The sequence below is a fragment of the Heliangelus exortis genome, chromosome 18 (assembly GCF_036169615.1).
Source record: "Heliangelus exortis chromosome 18, bHelExo1.hap1, whole genome shotgun sequence".
Classification (NCBI taxonomy): Eukaryota; Metazoa; Chordata; class Aves; order Apodiformes; family Trochilidae; genus Heliangelus; species Heliangelus exortis.
The window spans coordinates 2,950,071-2,965,446 of record NC_092439.1 but is presented as its reverse complement, the minus strand read 5'-3'; the positions used below and the strand labels follow the sequence as shown (position 1 = coordinate 2,965,446).

The 15,376-nt window shown below is 40.3% G+C and overlaps 2 long non-coding RNA genes across 2 annotated transcripts; one reads left to right on the top strand and one right to left on the bottom strand.

Annotated features, from left to right (window-relative positions):
* Nucleotides 1–1,033: 1,033 nt before the first annotated feature.
* LOC139804625 (uncharacterized) lies at nucleotides 1,034–5,574 on the top strand. Its single transcript, XR_011729462.1, has 3 exons — nucleotides 1,034–1,834; nucleotides 3,181–3,319; nucleotides 3,724–5,574. It is a non-coding gene; the product is annotated as an uncharacterized lncRNA (long non-coding RNA).
* An 87-nt stretch (nucleotides 5,575–5,661) lies between these two features.
* On the bottom strand, nucleotides 5,662–14,394 carry LOC139804624 (uncharacterized). Its single transcript, XR_011729461.1, has 4 exons — nucleotides 13,931–14,394; nucleotides 10,495–10,728; nucleotides 6,635–6,730; nucleotides 5,662–5,897 (listed from the first exon to the last, which is right to left on the bottom strand). It is a non-coding gene; the product is annotated as an uncharacterized lncRNA (long non-coding RNA).
* Between the last annotated feature and the right edge of the window lie 982 nt (nucleotides 14,395–15,376).

Below are 15,376 nucleotides of genomic sequence, written 5' to 3'. Positions count from 1 at the left end.
CATCCCACCACTCCTAACCACTTTCCAATAGAGGCAGGAACTGAGTCAGGAAGCTGACCCATGGTAAAACCACTTCATCTTTTACCAAATGAATTTTACCTCTACACAGGTTTTGGGGCAGAAGAAGAACATCTGGCTGCAAAGTTATATTAATGAGAGAGAAGGCAGCATGGGCAGGAGAGGGCAACAAGCAGTGATGATGTAGGAGAGCAGGAGAGCTTGTGCCTCAGCTCCATCTCAAGTCAGAACTCACACTCAGCACTGAGTCACATCTGTACCCTCTGCTGCAAGCTTAAACCACTTAAACCTCCTGCACTGTTCTCCACACTGGACCTCAAGCTTGGGAAGCTCTTCTTGAAGAGAACCTTCAGAACATGGATTTCAGGGCAAATCCTGCTACTTCCCCAGCCTATGCCACAGGTTTTTTCAGTACAGTGAATAAACTCCAGGCCATATCAAAATCTCAGCTCGTTTAAGTCAGTGTAACTCTCTTCAGCTCAATAGAATGGGGCTGATTTGTGCCAGCTGAAGATTTATTTCACTACTTCAAGTTTCTTCTTCGTTTTTATAGCAACTGTAGCTGTATAGCACTTAATAACAGCATGTTATTATGTCAGAGTTTTCCATGATTCATGTCAGGAATTCAAAGAGCACATAACCATTTTTACTTGCTGCTTAATGCTTTGTGGAAAATCATCGATTGAAGAAGAAAATCTTATTTGTGTGCAAAAATACTGTTCATTTGGTTAAAACTGGCAATTGCCAAAGTGACCAGAACACAGAAAGAGAGAAGATGGCTGTGCCATTGTGACTGGCCAGTAACTGAAGACAGACATGTATTGTTTCACAAAGCTTTAAAATATGTTTTTCATACTGCCCCATGAGAAATACTCAGTTTCATTCTAACCTTCTGAAGAAAGGTTTTACATTTGTTCTATTTTGGTTACCAAAATTATAATTTTTTTTCCCTATTAAAACACAATTCAGAATATATTTTAATATGAAATCCTGCAAAGATCTTACTGAAAACATGTTACAGTTCCTTGGGGAAGAGGGAAGGGTTGTTTCTTTTGCATTTGTCTTGTGAGGGCGTAAAAAGGAAAATTTCTTCTAACAGCAATAGTTTAGTCAAAAGCTGTTTTAAAAAGAAATATGATTTGACTGAGATGGTGGCCAATTCTTGATTTAGATTTTTCAGCTTTTATTAGCACTGTACAAAGCAAACACTCCAGTTGGGGTTCCAAACTACAACTACCAAAAATCTGGGATGACTAATACTTCCTGGCTGTACTTCATGCTGGCTTGGAAAGAACAAGACTACTTTTTGTCTAAGCCTGCACTAATGTTATATAAAAGGTTGTGAAAAAGGTTGTGTAGGTCCATCCACAAACATCCATCTTTTGAGTATGCTTGTGTTGTTTTTGCTGGCGGATTTGGGGAGAGCTGATCTAATGTTTAATGAAATTATTTAGCTTTATTCCAAGCATGCTTTTTTCTTTCTCTCTTTTTTTTTTTTTTTTTCCTTCTTTTTTAGCTGACAGTCTTTTTCATGAAGGAATTTGCTGCAGTCCCAAAAGAAGAATGAATAATGTTTCCTATTTTGACCACAGAGTGAGCTGATCATGCGTGCTGTCAGTGGACATTGCTACTGCCTGGCTTCCAGGGAGAAAAAACATCCGTTGTCCACCCTGTCCCAACCACAAGGTCATGTGGCAGCAGGGTGTCCTGCTGCTGGGGAGAGCATGTGATGGCCAGTTGGGATTCCTGGATTCATTCCTTGCCCTGGTCAGGCTGTGACTCTGGATTAATTAGGTAGCCGTTAATTAAAATGAAGGTAAGAATACCCATAGCTCCAAAACAGGATGAAGGTTAATTTGTCTATTTAGGGGGTTCTCTGACCCTCAAATCACCATAAAAAAGCTCAAAGTAGATGCAAGACTGAGCACGTCTGATTTTCCATAGGAATTCAGGCCCACCAACCCCCAGATTCAGAAGCATTGTAAGAACTCCTGATGAAATCAAGACAGAGGAAGATCTACATGAAATTCCTCTTTTCTCTCAGTGGAAGATATTCTGTCTTCTCATTCCTTCTCCCTCCCTTCCACCAAAAAAGGACCTTTTGTCTAGAGCTTAATCCCTGCTAGCACCCACCCTCATGCCTTGTTCCTCCCTCACTCTTCATTAAGCTCTACAGAATGTATTTCCAGTCAACACCGACTGGAAATGTAATACTCCCAACTGTGCTGCCAGCAATACTCCCAGTCCTTCCCTCTGCTGGCCTCAGCTGCTGTTACTGTCCAGCTCCCCCAGTTACTTTTCCACACTGGGGAAAGGCTCAAACTGGCTGGAGGCTCCAGCAAGACTGGGAACGCCCAGAGTTCAAGAGAAGGCTGGAACCAGAGGCTGGAGAGTGGGCTGGGTCAGAGTTTCCCCCAACTCTAAATTGGTCTCAATGTCCTGTGACTAAAAACTCTCTCCCTCCTCCCTGCCCCAGCCTCCTCCCATGGATGCTCTCAAATACAGAATTAGTACCCATTGTCCTGTGGGGAACTCCACTTTGTAAGAAACTCACTGGCTAGAAGAGCTCAACTTCCACTTGGGCACCTTATGGTGACAAAATTTTTAGTTGTGCTCAGCGTTTTATACTTATTTGGCAGATACTCTCTTGAGAAGTTTGGTTATAGTAGCCAGAAAGACAAAAGTTTATGAAAGGAATAAATAACTGTAGAAAGAACACGTTCAGAAAATCAACATCCTGTCCAAAGCTCCAATTCCTATGTGCACTTCAAAATCCTGTGAAAAAGTCACTGACGCTTCATGAAGAATTAAGATTTTTTTTTTTTTTTTTTTAACACTCATCTCAACTTTACATGGCTGTTTTCCTTCATTGCAGGCTGTCCCTTGTGTGCTATCTGTACACCAAAACCTGATGTCCACATTGGAAGAGCTCATCTCTGAAAATCTCCATTTCACACTTTTGTGGTTACCTTCACTCTTATACTTCAGTTAACTGACAGTTTCTGCAGGGTCCCTTCTTGATTCTCCCTCAGTTTTCATTCTTTTCTCAGCCTGATGTGTGTTCAGATTATTCTCCAAGATTATTCTCATTATTATTCTCAAAGCAGCAACTTAACACAGTCACATTAGCCTAACACAGACCTTATATTTCTGCTCCTTCAGCCTGAATCACCTGGGCAGGGCTGGATGGAGGCTCACCAGAAGGAACACTCCTATGGACAGTTGTGGCCACTGGGAATTGAAGCAATGATTCAACCTCACAGGACCTGGGAGCTCTGCCTCTAAACCACAGATCCCCCAGGTCAGGAAAACCCTCAGACACACATCCTGGGACTATCTTAATCCTTTGGCACCCCAGCCCACAGTAAGGATGCTCTGCTGAGGGGTTATGCTACATCTGAGATACAACTGTGTCAGGATGTTGCTATAAAGGGACTGCTCTGTTCTGAAATGCTGCTGGCAGATTGTGGGGAACATGGGAAAGAAGCAGGAGTGTTGAGAGCTCTGGGTATCATTGAAATATTTAAATATTATGGACGGTGACGCCTGTAATTCAACATTTGCTGTGGTAAACACAGCAGAAATGACTGTAGCATAATGTTATTCCATATTCTAAGCCAGATTCTTGAGGTTTGTTTTATTTATATCACATGTGGCTGGGAGAAATAATTCTAGGAAGGCTCATACCATGTATTTTCTTTTCAGGTTGCCAAAATATGTTAAGAGAAATCGATGGCCGAGGACTCTTCTGTGTGGCTGAAGACTTATTTTTAACCTCTTAGTGTGCCAAAATCAGTAACAATTATTAATCTGTCCTGAAACTGCTGATACAACCTGCTAGCAACAGATGGTGTGAATGAAAAGCCAGAAGTGGCCATTTTTAATATTCAATAGATTAAAAAAAACTTAGTTCTTTAATCTTATCTAACCTCTTGTGACCGACAGTCTAAGGTATTGACTTAAAGACAATATCAATAGCCTGGATTTGAACCTGAATCAAGCAGGGAACTGCACCTTCTGAGATGCTTTGTACTCCTAAATGATGCTGAGTGTTCCTAGTTTCTGTTGCCCTTGGTGGGAGATGAGGACTAAGGGCTGCTCTTCAGCAACTTAAAATTTCAAGCCCCACCAGAGCACTTAGTGCTGCAGGTCCTGTGTGGCTGCACTCCAGAGCTTCTTTAGGTCTGAACTTGTACCACAGTCAAGAACCAACTCCTGTTGGTGCCTAGGGATGGAAAAGTATTACATTACCAGATACTATCTCAGGCTTGCTGTATTTATACATCTCAGTTACAAAATCAGGAAGTATTGCCAGGCATCGTTTGGATACAGCTGGCACAGACACAGAGAACACAAAAAAACCCCAAACTGTGAGCCTGCTCTGTTTTTTGATTACTTAAGGATCATGGAAACCTGAGTCTGGCAGCCAATGGTGATGCTTTGCTTCCAGTGAGAGTGGGTTTTGCCCTGGGTGCCACTGCTGGGGAGGACAAACCAGCAGTGACAGTTTTCACACCTTCCCAGGAGAGGTGGAGCCCAACCTGAGGTTCAGACATCCCCTGGGAAAGGCTGGCTCTGTATTTCAGGTTGGGGACTGCTGATTTTTTTCCCTAACATCTCTGCAGCCCCTGTTTGTGAGAAACAAAACGAGGGGAGGGGATTCCAAACCACAGCAGCAGCAGGATAGAAAGGCAGTGCTGTAAACGTGCTGCAGGTGAGAACTGGGATGAAATTCCTGCAGGAATACTTTGCCAGGTCAGCTCTCCTGTCACCAGGTGTCTGCAGCAACTGTGGCAGCTGGGGACAGATGACAGACTTTGCACCCATGACTCTTGAGTCAGGCAAAACTTCTTTTTGCAACCCGAGGGCTGCAATTTGAGCTGCTGCTACTTTCTCTGTTTTTAATGCCTGTATTGATAGTTGCACAGACCCCCATCTCCTGGCAGGCCAGCAGCTCCTCACCCACAGATCCCAGTCCTGGTCCAGGCCTCCCTCCTGCAGTTGTTCTGCTCTCCTCCTGTCCTGGCCCCTCTGCTCCTTTCTGCCTTGTGTCCACACACAGAGCAGGGCAGGCAGTCCCCTGACAATCAACAACACGTGGGAAAGCTCTGCCAGGGTGCACAGCAGCCTCCCCAGAGCTGATGCACCATGGGAGAGCACTGAAAGGACACAGAAGTTTTCTAATGAAAGGAAAATGAGCTTTCCTCTGGGCTTTTTTTTCTCTGGAGGCTACAAGAGGGAGATTTCTGAGTTGGAGGAGCGGAGGAAAAATGAAAAAAAAATAATTAAAAACTGAAAAAAATAGTCAGCTGGTAAGTTGTGACTTTAATTTGGCATCCATGCAGAAAAAAAATACCTTCAGTGCTTCTGTGAATGGTGGAGTCTTGTAAGTGCAACCAACTCCTGCAGCCACGAGGCAATTCAGATAAATAAATGAGGGCTCAAAGACTTATTATGAGAGTGCTCAGATCTTTGTAAAAGTGGATCTAGGATTATCTCCTTTTTTTTACTCTTTGTATACAGTTCTCATTCATTTATGTGTGGTGGAAAACTGTTAAGCTTTATGATACCACTGCAAATCTCCCAGATCTCTGCTCTGTCTGCTAAGACTTCGTTGCCCTACTTCAATTTTTGTTTTTTGTGTGTTCTCAGGAAAGACAGATTTCCATTCCATATTCCATCCTCTAAAAGAGAAAAGTCCTGAACTGAGTAAGACATTAATGGTCAAGGGGAACATCTCCAGTCCTACCTGCAGAGGAAACAGGAATTCACAGGTACCTCTCACTGCAGGGAATGTGTCTGTGCCATCCTAGGCCCATCATGGCAGGAACTCAGCTTGCCACAAGCACATTTGTCTGTCCAAATGTACTACAGAAACACTGCAAAAATAGAGAAAAAGCCAGAGTTAGAAATGATATCTGTTTGGGTTTTTTTTTGGAAATCATGTTTCAGTCCATTAGTATTTTTTTACTATTGTTAACAAAAAAACACAACCAAAATATTTCTCTTTATCTTTTAGTCTGTCTGTTGATTAATACAAGGTATGAATTATGCAAAATAGCCAGGCCCAACTTGGAATAAAACAAGAGAAAGGTCAGCATTTCACAGGACCAAATCCTAAGTACCTCCAGATTGCCTGACATCATGTAGACTGAAGAAAAGTCTGCAAAGTCTGCAATAACTTAACTTTTTTTTTTTTTTTTTGAATGAGTGCCTAGTGCTGGGAGGTACCTAGAGCCATTGACAAGAAAGGCATCTGAGGACACTTTGCATTATCCAGGCAATATCCAACATCTTCCAAGATTCAGTGCCTCAACAGGCAGGAGCAGAGATGTAGAATTTTTTAGCATCCAAAACCAGAAAGGTGAAAGGTTCATCCCAGTTCTAGGTGGTATTTTAAAGCAAGTGTGGTTAAGGCATGCCCCATGCTGCTGCCAGCAGCTTGCAAACCATCTGCTTCTGACTTTTCCTGTCAAAAAACATCTGAAGGACCAGGTCAGAGCTGGAGTTGGCATTTAAGCATCAGTGTAGAGCAAGCTTAAAGCTTACACCTCATTTGTTTCCTCATCAGACCATTTGTGTTTTCTACATAGCTTGAAAACAAGTTTTTCTGTACCTCAGTGAACTGCTTGGTAGTCCTCTTGATACAGGTGAGTGCTGACTGACACCAGCTCTTCCATTTGCTTCTTCATCTGCTCTTCCATTTGTAATCCTGAGAGTTAATGTTTTTGCAAGAAAATCACAGAGAATGAAGCTATTTGTGGCAATAACAGTAGTCAAAGACTAAGAAATAAAACTAGAAGCATGTATAAAATAAAAGTATTCACAATACAATCATTTATATATGTGTATATATATCCCTAAATATTTCAGCAGCCCACTTGCCAGAATTCTAAAATGAGGTGACAGACAGGTGAGAAATATGAAACTTCCAAGCCAGAGATAATTTTCTGTTTATGGTTTCACATGATTTTCATTGAATAAAGTTTTCAATGAAAACTGAGAAAGTTGGGGCACTCTTGATTCACTCCCCCCCCCCCAAAAAAAAAGAAATATAAGTATACATTTTTCATACATATATATGAGTTATGGTTGTGTGTGTATATATATATATATATATGAGATATAAAAAACATTATGGAAGAAAAATTATCTGTAAGACTGAGGAGTCTAATGACCATTAGCACTAAATGTCATGCTATAATGTCTTGCAGAATTCATATAGAGCTAGTCCAAAATAATAATAAAAATACATTTTGTTTGAGCATTCAAACAACTTGGTTATTTACTATATATATTCACTATAGCATGTTTTCACTGCTCTGCCTTCACCAAAGTTTAGTTGCCATTTCAGTGATTTGATAGAACACATTAATGTTCATTAATTTGAACATTTCTGGAAGAATAATACCCAGAAAAATATAGTGTAGTATTCTGGCATTATTTCATTCTGTCTGTACTGAAGTAAATGAATCACTTCAATGCCAAGCACTGAGCTGGTAGAAATTATTTTAGCTGCAGGAGATAAAACTAAAGATAGTGTTAAACCTGCATTAAAAAAAAAACAAAACAAGTCTTCTGCACACACAAACCCACATTTACATCTGTAATATAAGTTGATTCTTGCTCAGGTAATATTTTGCCAGTGTAAGCATGCAAAAATGCATGCAATAGCAGCTGTTAAAATGCAAATTCTGCATTTGGCAGAATTCTGCTTGATCTGCAAACCTCTGAGTCTGAACACAGACAACTTCAAATTGTGAGATGGAGGTAGAGAAGAAAAACTACAATAAAAGAATAGTTATTTCTCCACCATTCTTAAATTCCTAAGTGTCTGAGGCTGTCTTGGACAGCTTTCTATAGTAACAAAGCACTTTAATGGTAATTTATATACATGGAATGACATTCCCAGTTGCCCTTAGCAGGAAGATGTTGACCCATTCTTTTGTATACATTGTAAATACATTAAAATTGTACAGACTTATATTTATCATATATATAGACTTATATTTATCATACAATCTAGACCATGTCCCAGCAGTAGAATCCAACCTGGATTATTTATATTTTGCAGTTTATGAGGAATTGCTCACGTGCAACACCAAGCCCATTGCAGATCCACATGCAGCCAAAATCCTGATATGGAACCCACTGTTGCTATGGTCAGTAAATGCATTCTTTGGCCAAGAAAACAGATAATTGTTTCTTGCTGCTGTGTAATATTCAGGAAGTAACAGCTGAGAGAATTCAGTTGGTGGTGCAGTAGTAAAAGCCTGATGTAGACTCAGAATTTCCATAAGATACAAAATCCCTGTACTAGAGTTGAAAACCTTCATTTTTAGTGACAAAGAACCAGCACTGAGGCACAATACTGGAAAAATCCACCAGATTCTTAACTGGGAGACCCTCTGCCATGAAGCTGCTGAGTTAAGGCAAGTTCCTGACTTCTCCCTTACTGTATGTAAAGTAAGAATAAGGATATTTACTGCCCTTTGTGGATGGCTGTTTATTTATTACAGCAATATATATTCCTGTAAGTATTAATAAGCCTATTTCCAACTGACAAAAAAAATTACTTCTTTAGTTTTTATCAGCAGAATATGGTCAGTCATCCAACAATCTGCTTCTTTGGCATAGCCTCCACTTGCTATAATGAGGAAAAAACCAAGAGTATATCTCAAGAAATACATGGTTAGAAACAATGCTTTTATGTTTTCTATATTTTGTTATTTTTGCCTCAAATCACAGTTCAGTTCAGCGTGATCTGACATGGCTGAAATGCTGAACCCCCCACTCCTCCAGAGCACTGTTTATTATAGAAACCCACAAACTTAACCTAACCTAGAGCAGCTTTTCCAGCAGTGATATAATTACAGTAGTTATTGTTGCAATAAACCAGATGTTCCTGAGCTGGAATGAAAGCACTTCCCCCACATTACATTTGTTACGTTGCCTCTTTTCAAGTTTCACATCAGCTGTTCAGAAAGCTCCTTCTTGGTTGAGTGTCACTTACAGATTCTTGCTGCATGACTCTTTTAGAGTAAAAGAATGAAATACTGGCAGGCTCTGAATTTTCATTGCTTTCCTTAAAACCTCAAACATGACAGTTATCAATGTCACTAACTCTTGCCCTGCTTTAAAGACATTTTTTGTCCTTTAGGACACTTTTACTTGGCTTAAAAAAAAAAAAAAAAAAAAAAAAGAAACACTTTGAAAAAATACTCCTTTCAGACTGAATGAGTACATTGTTCTGTATGAAAAAAAATGTTCCACTCCTTCAAAATCAATGAAGTTTGCTGCAGGCTTCAGTGAAGCCAACATTTTACCCCACCATTTTGAGCCACTGAGTTGTCAGGCAACATCAGTAGCTCTGGAGAGCAGAATCTTTTTAACCACTGCATCAGCTGTGGTTACAACTGTGACCCCTGAACAACCATTCAACCTGGACCATGAATACCATTAACTAAACATTACACATCTTGTATTTTTAACACATTTCTAATTTTTCCCAGCTTAATCAAGCCCTAACTGTAAGAACATGTTGCTAATAAAGACACAGGCTGTGTTTAAACTGCTGGGATCACAGACATGAAAGAATGTTGTATGTATTTTATAAGTGAAAAAAAACCTGGCTAGGAAGAGTGGATACAAGAAGTCAAGGAGAAGTCAACAGACTCCTTTATTACACTTACTGTGCCATATAATAATACAATCAACATAAACTAGACTTTGGGTTTTGTTTACTTATAGGTAAGTTCTCAAGCAGTAAGAAGGAATTTATCTTATCAACTATCTGAACACGTCATGGCAATCCTGGGAGAAAGCTTTGCAATCTTCAGTTCAATGTGCTGCTCATTTTTCTGCTCACTAAAGGTACACTCTTAGTCAAACCCATCCCTGTGGCAGCTGTAACATAACACAGGAGAAGAACCAGGGGCAAATGCACCCCGTGAAGTGGTCTGCAAAAATTTACACTTCATAAATTGTAAATGTTTCTTATAGAAGGAATTTACATGGCTCTGAAACATGGTCCAATTTCTCACTGATGTGGTAGAGGATGCAGACACTGCTGGCCTGATTTTACAGCAATCTTTGAAAATGGGCCATAAAATAGCTGAGGAAACCCAAGAGGCACCCACACATTTGGAAGCAGATTATAAGACAGCCCTGTTCCTCGGCCACAATCAGCTCCCTGCTTTTGAAAGAAACAGTATCAATTTCACTTTTTTTTTTTTTTTTTTGCCTTCCTAATGAGAATGTGCCAGAGCTGAAATAAATAAACAAACAGGACCCATGTCCAGGGAGCTTTAACATCTCTGCCACCACGGAGCACCCTGTGCTTCCTCCCCTGGCCATGACTTGCCCAGTGAATATTTCCACCACCCACACTTCATTCATTCTCAACTCTCCTCACCCACTCATCATTCCAGCTGTGCAAAGCATCCATTACAAACCCTGGGGCCATCTCAACCCTACCTTTATAACTTTGTTTTGTGCTTCTCATACAGCTGGGAGGACTTCGGGGAAACCAGCTTCTGAGATGATTGAGGGAGGCCTTTTCCATGCAAATTTGGGCCCGGGTTGAGGTGAATGATTTATGGGTTGCATACTTTGAAAAAGCACTGAGAGGGTTTCATGTCACCACCTCGTGCCTTGCTGTGTAGATCTCTGTCACTTCATGGAAACCCAACAAGATGTGTATGGAGTGCACTGCAAAAAAGAATAAAAATAGCAGTCAGCTCCCAAATGTGCTCCCTGCCTTGCAAACAGTTCCTGGCCTGAAGGACCTGGGGGGAAAAAAACAGAGCTCTTTTTAACTCTTTAACACTTTAGTGCTTCAAAGTGTAACTAACTCATAAATTTTTTTATTACATTCCTTTGTTTAGCACATATTCATGCCACAAGCATTGCAATTAAATGGGAACTCGTTGCTGTAATGATGCTCTCAGACAGGAAGTAGAGGGAAACCCAGACTGCAAAATTCAGACTCAAAGCTAGATTTTCTCTAGCCAAAATGAGATATTTAGTTCATCGTTGATAAAAGTCTTAATTTGCAAAATTTGGATTTATATCATCACTGAGATTTTGGCCAGCCCCATGAGCAAAATCAAGCAGTGGCTTGGTTAATGGAGATGAGATGATGCCAGCCCTACCAAGTGCCATCTTGCTCAGTGAGTTTTCAGAACTATGAAGCAATTTGCTCTAAAAATCATTCAGCAGTTATTATAAACAAGTTATTAAAAGAAAGATAAATTGTAAGTATTCAATACTAGAGGCTCTGTGGTCTCTTAGACAGTATCCAAAAACTAAATTTTTAAAGGAAGCCCAGACTATTTAATGCAGAAGTACCAAGCACATCATTTAACACCTTAACTTGGAACACAGGAACTTCCTTGGTTTCAGTTTGTAGAATGAGAACTTTTTGTCTAAAAGCAATGCCTATTTTATCATGAATAAATCCAATTATTCATGAGTTAAGGTATAAAGTGAGTGCCCTCCACTGTGTGAAATTCAGTGGAGGAGGAGGGGATTCAGTGCTTTATCTTGTGTCACTAGAAGCAGAATTCTTCCTCTGGTCAAGAATCATTAAATAAAAACAGCATAAGCACCCAGCCTGAGTTCATTTCATAACAGTACAGAGTGATGCCACATAAGGTGATGCTCTGAGGAGGCAATTTGCATTCCCACTGTATAACCTTGACTTTTAAGTTGGTATCTCTGTCCTTTCAGGTCATGCTGAGCTGAAGTTAGTGTGAAAAAAAAATTTAAACTGCTGAAGGCACCCCTCTCTCCCCTTCTCTGCATATCACAAAAAAGATAATTTCTATTTTATGAACTATCTGCCAAACCTCACTTCATAAACACCATCCACCTGTGGATGGATAATCAAAAGGAAGACAAAGGAGATAAAAAAGTTCAGTATATAAAAGATCTGCTCAGCACAGACAGTCCTTCTTTTCCACATGCTTGGGGCTTTTTTTGTTAAAGAATCAGAAACACATTATGAGTCCCATTTACATAAAAACTAAACAAATAAAATGCAGGCAATTAGTAACGAATGCTCAAGCAAATGTATCTGTTCCAAAAAGAGGTGTCATAAAAAATGTTAAAACTGAAATTTACTACCACTGAAGTCAGCAGTAGCATTTCCATTGCTTCCAGCTGGGGGAGGACTTGGTTCCTAGGAAGTTCACTGCAAAGATGATTATCTTTATATCAGCAAGTCTGGGAGACAGGGCTCAGTGGCTTTCCACACAAATGCCAAAGGGAATAAAGTGCTATAAATCCCTGTTTCTGCAATGATAAGGCCTTTGCCCCCAGCTGAAATATACAGAAATAAAGAACAGTTATATGAGTTTTAAAATCAACCCAGAATCTCTGAGTAACCACATCTGCAGTCCCACCACAGGTAAATCTTCCAAAGCTCTTGTTGCAACTGTGGCTTAAATAAGCAGTCCAGGGCCTGTCTCTGTGTTTGTTATCAGATTGTTCAAATATTTCACTTAGGTTTAGTAACTAAAGGTCTTGGGTGCTTTGTTTCAACTGTATACAGAATTTACCAAACTCACTGTTCATAACCTACAAGAGGAGACAGAGTTATCTGGGAATTTTCAAATAATTTGTTCAGACTGTGCCTTTCTGTTAATCAAAAATAGGTCTCTCAGGACCCCCCTAAGTTGGCATAACAAGTAACCAGTCCTGCAGAGGTCTGTAATGGTAATGGCAAGGTTTTTTGGTTCTGCACTTCAAGATCTCAGGTCAGCAAAATTCTTGCTGCTTCTTCACCTCCTGTGTATTTTATTCTTTTTTTTTTTTTTTTGTTACTTGGGATGACTACAATTGCATACAGCCTGAAATGGGACTGAATATACTCCTGCCTACTTCTGAATCACTACTAAACCATGTATCCCAACTCATGTAACAGAAGGAAGATTCCTTGTTTCTGTTTCCAAGGTCTCACCAGGAAATCTCAGGACCAAAATCTCTGTCTACAGGCTCCTCCCAGAGCTGTGCACCAGGGCTCCTGCCGACTGCCCACCTCTCCTCCCAGTTTGCTTCTTTGCTCCTTTTTTGCTGCTCAAGCTGCTCTGTCTCTTTTCCATGTGCATCCCTGCCCAAAACACACTCAACAAGGCTCCCCACCCAGATCCTTGAAATTCCTGGGCAACCTTATGGCTGCCTTTGTTTTGGGCAAACATGTGCTGAGCTGTCTTCTGTAGCTCAGAAGAAAAGGGTGGTGGTTAAGCCTACTATTTTCAACAAGGCTTAACTCAACCTGTAACAAAACCCTCAATAAAGATGTAACCACTTCACAACTCCAGGTGCCTGAGTGTGCCTGTCCAGTATGTGGAAAGGAATTTGCAGAAGAAATGCCCATTTCTCCCCAAATTTCCAGCTGGACAGGAGCCACACCCAGGACCAAGACTCAGTTCAGTTCATTTGTGAGCTGTGTGTAGGAAAAATGTTTAAATCTTAGCATTTTGCTTCTGTTGGGAAGAGAGATGCTGGCACCCTGACACTTTCTACTTCAGGTATCTTGGGACTGCAGAGGCAGCCCCACCTTTTTGGTTCTGATCCAAGCACCAGTTTGGGAGCTGGGATGTCCAGACTTGGTGTGAAGTTTGGGCACCCAACAGATCTTGTGGGCTGGAAGCAGCCTCCACCAGACCAGCTCAGAGGGTGCAGAAGAGCTTTGTGAGGTCCAACTTTGCCCAGTTTGCATTAGGAAGACTTGGCCTTCCAGAACCCAAGGGATTCAGAAGGGTTTTGTCACCTCTGATGGGGTCTCTCCACTGATTTTGTGACAAAAAACCTCAGAAATGCACAAATCATTGCTCGTTGAACTTGTGTCACATCTGTCAGTCCCAAACAATGCTCATGTTGATGGTGTTGATAAAACAGAGTTTTATACCTGAGAAGGCTCATCCAGAGCATGTTCAGTGCTCAGCTGGTGGCAGGAGGAGGTCTCTGCAGGACTGCAGTGGCCATCAGCAGGGAAGGGATGGGAGCTTTTCCATAGCCTGGCATCTCCCTGCAGACAGAGTTTATGTTAAGGTGGGTTTATCACACACAGCCAAACTTAATCCCTTTTAAATGAAGGTTGTTTATAGCATATCAAGGTCAGGAGTGTAAATCCCAGAACAAATCACCAGGTATAATTAAAAGGAATAATGCCAATTATATTTTCCAGTCAATTCAGTACTTGAAACGAGGTCTCTGTACTCCTTGGACCTCTCACAGGTGAGCACAGATGGTATCTTTGGGAGATAATAGCAACCTGTTTAGTGCAGTTCCTTTGCATTTACCACTAGCTTGAAATACATACCAGTATTAAAGACTGTATATGGCATAACAAACTGTTTCATTCTTTCAGTTTTCAGTGCTTTAGAAGTATTTCCAAAGAAATCCCTAACCTTGCTTTACCTTTTGTTGACAAATTCACTTTGCTTTTTTTCATGCTCTTTTTGTGGTTGATTTCTAGCAGTTTGCTGATGAGAATTCAGAGGAATAGGGGGCTTTCTCTACAAGTCACAGAATATTTCAGGAACTGGAATGTCTTTAATCCTTATAATTTTGCAACACAAAGCCAATTCTGAGAGATAAAGCACTTCCATCAAGTAAAGACAACAAAACAAATGTGGCACAAAAGTAGTACATGACCTCATCTTCCTCTTAAAGAGGTAATATCTTCACATTAAGTGGAATACTTGAATTAAATTTAAACATTTTTAAAATACAACTAAATTAAGTAAGAAAATCTAAAAGTTTAATGACAAAAAAAAAAAAAAAAAAAAAGAGAAACAAAAATGGGTTTGGTAGAGTTAACTAGAATGCATGTATTCTATCAGTACAGCCAATTATTGTAGTTAGTTCATCCAGCAGAGCTTAACTAGCAGAAATTCTGCATAGTTAAGGCCCTGGCTTTGAGACAGAACATGCATAAAGAGCAGCAAATTGTAATGCTATGTACAGAAGTGTTTAATTCCTGCAATTACAGAGTTTTATCAAGTCCAGTATGTAACCTTAGGCTGGTAAAATGAGAAAAATACTTTGCAGGTAGAGAACATTTTCCTGACAGGACCCCAAGTCATATTAATAAATTGAGATACTTTTTTTTTCTTCCCCCTGCTGAAGGTGTAGGTGAAAAAATAATAGAGTTGTTTTTTTCCTCATTATTTGGTGGTCCTTCTTTGAAACTTTCCAAGCCAAAGCCATTTCTCACATCTGGTTGGAACACGTCTTTAAGACGTTCAAGTAATTCAAATCAGATGTAAAAATCTAAGTTACAGTGTATGAAATTCAAGAGCAATATAGTTGGAGGGTTAGAAAAGCCTGCACTATGGCACCTCTTTTAATC